At 29.8% G+C, this 6004-nt stretch overlaps 1 non-coding gene across 1 annotated transcript; it reads left to right on the forward strand.

The window, feature by feature from the left end:
* Positions 1-1201: 1201 nt before the first annotated feature.
* TRNAR-CCU lies at positions 1202-1274 on the forward strand. Its single transcript has one exon. It is a non-coding gene; the product is annotated as a tRNA-Arg (tRNA).
* Positions 1275-6004: the final 4730 nt, after the last annotated feature.

The raw sequence follows: 6004 nt of genomic DNA on the forward strand, positions 1-6004 counted from the left end.
AGTCTACTTTGATTAAGTCTTATTTTTGTAATCTTGGATATTATTTAACCTTAGTTTCCTTTTGTTGTGAGTCTGATATAACTAACTACTGATATATATAGCCTAGTTCTTATTGAATAACATGCAAGTATTTTCTCTATTCTTTAAAGATAGACCATAAGATTAAACTCATATTTAAGACATGCAAATGTGCTTGTAGCTCAGTCAGGGTCGGAGGCAACCTATGTAGTTGTGTAGGGGTCCCCACTTTTATAGGACCCCATTTTTTTAATATTTAATAGTATTATATGATTAATCTTATTTTCCCCCTTTTTTCACCTTTAATATTAAATATATATTATACAATATATATAAATAACTTTTTATCTCCTTTTTAATCTCTTATTTCCGTATTATAATATATTAACCATTTATACCTCATTTTATATTATTAAAATTAAAAAATATATTTTAGGGGCTCCAAAATTTAAATTTGCATTGGGCCCCAAATTCTCCGAGCCGGCCCTGAGCTCAGTGGATAGAGCGTTTGTTTATTAAGCAGAATGTTATTGGTTTGACTCTTATCTTGTGCGTATTATAGAACATTATTTTGTTCATTGTATAATTGGTTAGAAAGTCATAATTTTGACCATATATTTATTTTATCTAGAAAAATTCTATTTTAATTCTATTTTCACTTACAAGAAGTTAGATGTATTGATAATGCGTCTGTAGCTCAGTGGATAGAGTGTCTGTTTTCTAAGTAGAAAGTCATAGGTTCGACAATTATCTGGTGAGTAGAACATTATTTTGTTCATGGTGCGTATAATTGGTTAGAAAGTCATAGTTTTGACCCTATATTTATTTTATCTCAAACAAACTCTATTCTAATTCCATTTCTTTCACTTACAATAAATATGCTTTATTCATAATGGGCATGTAGCTCAGTGAATAGAGTGTTTGTTTCCTAAGCAGAAAGTCATTGGTTTGACCCTATCTAGCGCATATTATAGAACATTATTTTCTTCATGGTATAATTGGTTAGAAAGTCATAGTTTTGACCCTATATTTCTTTTATCTCGAACAAACTCTATTCTAATTCCATTTGTTCATGTATAATTAGTTAGAAAGTCATAGTTTTGATCTTATATTTTTTTGTCTCGAACAAACTCTATTCTAATTACATTTTTTTCACTTACAAGAAGTAAAATTTATTCATAATGCGCCTGTAGCTCAGTGGATAGAGCGTCTGTTTCCTAAGCAGAAAGTCATAGGTTCGACCCCTATCTGGCGCGTTTTATTGAGAATTTTTTTATATCGTATAATTGGTATATATCTTTTATCTCGGCGGATTATCCTTGGAGCTAACTCAACTCTAATTTCATTTTATCAAAGCAGAAAGTTATATGAGAATTTTTTTATATCGTATAATTGGTATATATCTTTTATCTCGGCGGATTATCCTCGGAGCTAACTCAACTCTAATTTCATTTCAAATATCAGGCGCAAATTATCAAAGCAGAAAGTTATAGGTTCAACCCTTATCAGGCGCACTCTACTCTAATTTCATTTCAAATATCAGGCGCATATTATCAAAGCAGAAAGTCATAGGTTCGACCCCTATCAGGCGCATATTATCAAATATAATTTTGTTCATGGTATAATTGGTTAGAAAGTCAAAGTTTTAACCCTATATATTTTTATCTCGAACAACTCTATTCTAATTCCATTTCTTTCACTAACAAGAAGTAAACTTTATTCATAATGTGCCTGTAGCTTAGTGGATAGAGCGTTTATTTCCTAAGAAGAAAGTCATAGGTTTGACCCCTATTTGGCGTATTATTAAATATTATTTTGTTCATAGTATAATTGGTTAGAAAGTAAGAGTTTTAACCCTATATTTCTTTTATCTCGAACAAACTTTATTCTAATTCATTTCTTTCACTTACTATATTGGATAGAGTGTATGTTTCCTAAGTAGAAAGTCATAGTTTCTCAACCCCTATCTAGCGCGTATTATTGAAAATTATTTTGTTCTGTTATAATTAGTTAGAAAGTCATAGTTTTGACCTTATATTTCTTTTATCTCAAACAAACTCTATTCTAATTCCATTTCTTTTACTTACATAAAGTAAATTTCATTTATAATGCGCCTGTAGTAGCTCAGTGGATAGAGTGTCTCTTTTTTGTTCCACCCCTGTCTGACGTGTATTATAGAAGAATATTTTTTTATGGTATATAATTGGTTAGAAAGTCATAATTTTATTTAAAATGCTTGCTTGCTTGTGGCCAAGATTGTCAAAGCATTATTAGAAGAAGATTCCAATGATCTCAACCTTAAATTCGCAACTAGAGATAACTTATATGATCGAACATAAAAAAAAATAGATTGAATTCATTGTTAATATAATTTATTTTGAAGTTTGAACATTTCTAAAATAAACATCAAAATCTATTTATTAGATAAAATAAAACAAATTTTTAAGTTTTAAAGTGACTATAATGCTAAATCAACACTGAAAAAGTCCTCTTAATACTCTCGAGCAAAATAACCCACCCCACAAATTTTCTATTTTTAATTTCCTAACTGTACACACCCCTAACAATAAACTTTACTCTAAAATAGCGATTATCTTCTTTTCCAAAAATGTATTTTCATTTTAGAATAAGCACTCGAATAATAAGAAAGGAATATGACGACAAATGATGATAGCCGATAAAACTACACAACTTTAGTTTCAGTTAACAAGTTTAGAGTTTTTTTGTTAACAAAATAATGTTTATTCTTTTTTAAATTTAGAGAACTAGAATGACACTTTACACCAGTGATCTTTTAATCTCTTATCGACTCTTTCTAGCGGGTCATTGTTGGGGTTGGGTTAAAATAATATTTATTATGATTATCCCTCGACACCAGTTCATCCTATGGCTCGCCTTCTAGGAAAGACTCAGCACTCGTGATCGTATCAGCAAGTATATGAGCATCCCAGACGCGAGTTGTCTTCTATGCATAGAAAATGAAGAAACCATAGATCACCTATTCGGGAGCTGTTGTATTGCTTCGGAGTTTTGTTACAGATTCTATAAAAGCCTGGAGCTGATTAGTTTCCCGAGTGAATGGAATAAAATCAAAGAAGCAACACTACTCAAAGCCAAGGGAAATAGATTTGCAACAAGCGTGTTCAAGTGCGGTTTTGGAGCAGTGGTGTATAACATTTGGCAAAAACGGAATGCAAGGGTATATGGCAGAACTCGCAGGAGCGTTGACAAATTATGGAAAGATATTGTATCGGATTGCAGCGCCCTCGCGAGAACGTTGAGAGGAATTCCAAGCACGGAGCAGAACTGGAATATCTGCATGAACTGGAGTTTACCGTTTTTTAAATTCACTAGAATTGAAAACATTGTAAACAAATAATTCATTTACGTTTTTAGCTTTTTAGCTTTTATTCAGAATGTTACGACTTCAAAATTATTTTAGGCCTGTTTAGAATGATCTCTTAAACTCGTTGTTTTTCCCGTTTTGGGTAATTTTTAATGAAATGACGCTAAGTCGTTTTTCCAAAAATAAATAAATAAATAATGTTTATTATTAAACCTGCATAATCTTTACAAATAAGAAGAGTATACAAAATCCCTAAGACAATAGTTAAGGGATAAACATTTTTCGAATAATTTTATTCAAATAGAGAGTTATGACAGTGTAGAATAGTACGTACTAACATTTTTTCAAAGAATAAATTACGATTTTCAAAATAATAATATGATATTGCCAATCAAACCTTTCTTTGTGGATAAAGGTTGCTAAAAATGGGAAAACTTTACATATTAATTAAGTTTTTAGAGAGAAAATTGATTAGGAATGAAAAAACTTTATTTTTTTATTGTTGTTTAATTAATAAAATTATATAAATATTTATAAAAAAAAATACAATAAATGTGGGTAATTAACCACTACATCCATATTACATAATTTATAAAGAGTAGTTTGACTATTTCTACATTCTTTCAAATAATTAAATTATATTAATATGTATAAAATGTCAATAAAAATGAATAACCAACCTCTATTTTAGTTGTTAGAGTACAACCCCATTAATAATTTTATAAAGACTACTTTGACTATTTCTACATCATTATCTAAGTGATCTTGAAACATAATGAGATTGCGAGATTAGTGATTACTGGCCACCATTTTTAATTGACTATTGTTCCAAACTTGAATTGATAATTACATTGATATTAATCTTAATTGTGCCATGAGTGCTAAGGGTAGGTTAATGAAATATTGGTCTTAAGAATGTTATCGGTTAGATATCTTGTCTTGAATGACAGAAAATATATATATATATATATATATGATGTTATAAATAAATTAAATAAAATTAAATATACGAAAAACGAAATCACCGATTGAGATTTTGATTCGAGGCATATGTTAGACACATTTCCCTTAAAACAGTTTCATCGTCTCATGTTTGTGCTGGAGCTTATTGTAATTCGAACTAAGAATTTTCGCCAGACTTATAGAAGAGAAATGATATCCCACTTAATAAATAAAAAAAACTTGTACTACTTCAAATAGCAATTAAGGTGAATCACGGTAAGTAATAACGAAAGTAGTTTTATTGCAAAGTATCAACAATAAAACTAAGAATGAAAGAACATTATACAAAATTTTAGGCTCAATTGTTTTTAATTAAGACAAGATATGTAACAATAACGTATTTTCACAATTTATGAAAAAACAGTTGAAAATCAAAAGTTGAACTATAAAAAATGAAACGAAATTCATTGAGGTGTTTAGTACATTTGTACCTAAAAATCGTTGTTCATTATTCTTTACCTTCAACAAACCATGGGAATTAGACACCAAATATTTTTATGTGTAAAGTTACAAATTGGGTTGAATTGTTTATATATATATATAAAATTGCAAAAACAGAATTAACATAATCCCTAAAGCTGACTCTGTTCTAATTGTATTTCAAATGAGAGGTTACTCTATCTCAATTTGTTCAAACTCTTCATGGTGGACAGTGGAAAATTGCTCTATAAAATGCGCATTTAACTTGGTAGATAGAGCTTCAAACTCTCAATCGTCAATAGTGAAAAGTTGCTTCATAAAATGCGCATGTAACTCACTGAATATTAACTGATCTCAATTTTTTCTCTCTATTTGGCGTGTGTATGTATTAGAGTATTTCTTATCTCATCTAATGAAATTAGACTAGAGTAACTTAATACTCTATCTTAATTTGTTCACACTCACAATCATTGATAGTGAAAAAATGCTCTATAAAATGCACTTATAGTCGATCTCAATTTGTTTAAATTCTTACTCATCGATAGTGGAAAATATTTTTATTAAATGCACCTGTAGCTCAGTGGATAGAGTGTTAAGCAGAAAGTCTTAGGTTCGACCCCTGATTAGATTAGATGCTCTAATCCTTGGAGCTAACTCAATTTTAATTCCATTTTTTGCAGTTAAAAGAAGTAACACAAATGACGGCATCTCAAACTTAGTTACACAACTATAGATAACTTAGATGATCCAACATCAATTATTTTGCACTTAGAAGAAGTAACACAAATGACGATATCTCAAACTTAGTTCCACAACTAAAGATAACTTGATGATCCAACATCAATTTTGGTTGATCGTGAGGTCGCTCTATCTTAATTGTTCACACTCTCGTTATGATGTTACTCTATATCGTGTGAAATACATAAAAAAAAAGTGTGCATGTATCTAAAACTTAGTTTCACAAATTCGTAGGTAGCTATGTCTGTTTCCTAAGTAGTAATTCATAGGTTTAACCCCTATCAAGCGCGCAATATAGATGGTTATTTTTTAAATCGTATAACGACAGTATATTTTTTTTTATCTTGGCCAATTTGATTAGACTGGAGAACCATAATCCTTGGAGTTAACTTTATTCTAATTCCATTTTTGCACTTAAAAAGGTAACACCAATGACGATATCTCAAACTTAGTTTCACAAATGCGCTTGTAGCTCAATGG

The sequence above is a fragment of the Impatiens glandulifera genome, chromosome 2, assembly GCF_907164915.1.
Source record: "Impatiens glandulifera chromosome 2, dImpGla2.1, whole genome shotgun sequence".
Lineage (NCBI taxonomy): Eukaryota > Viridiplantae > Streptophyta > Magnoliopsida > Ericales > Balsaminaceae > Impatiens > Impatiens glandulifera.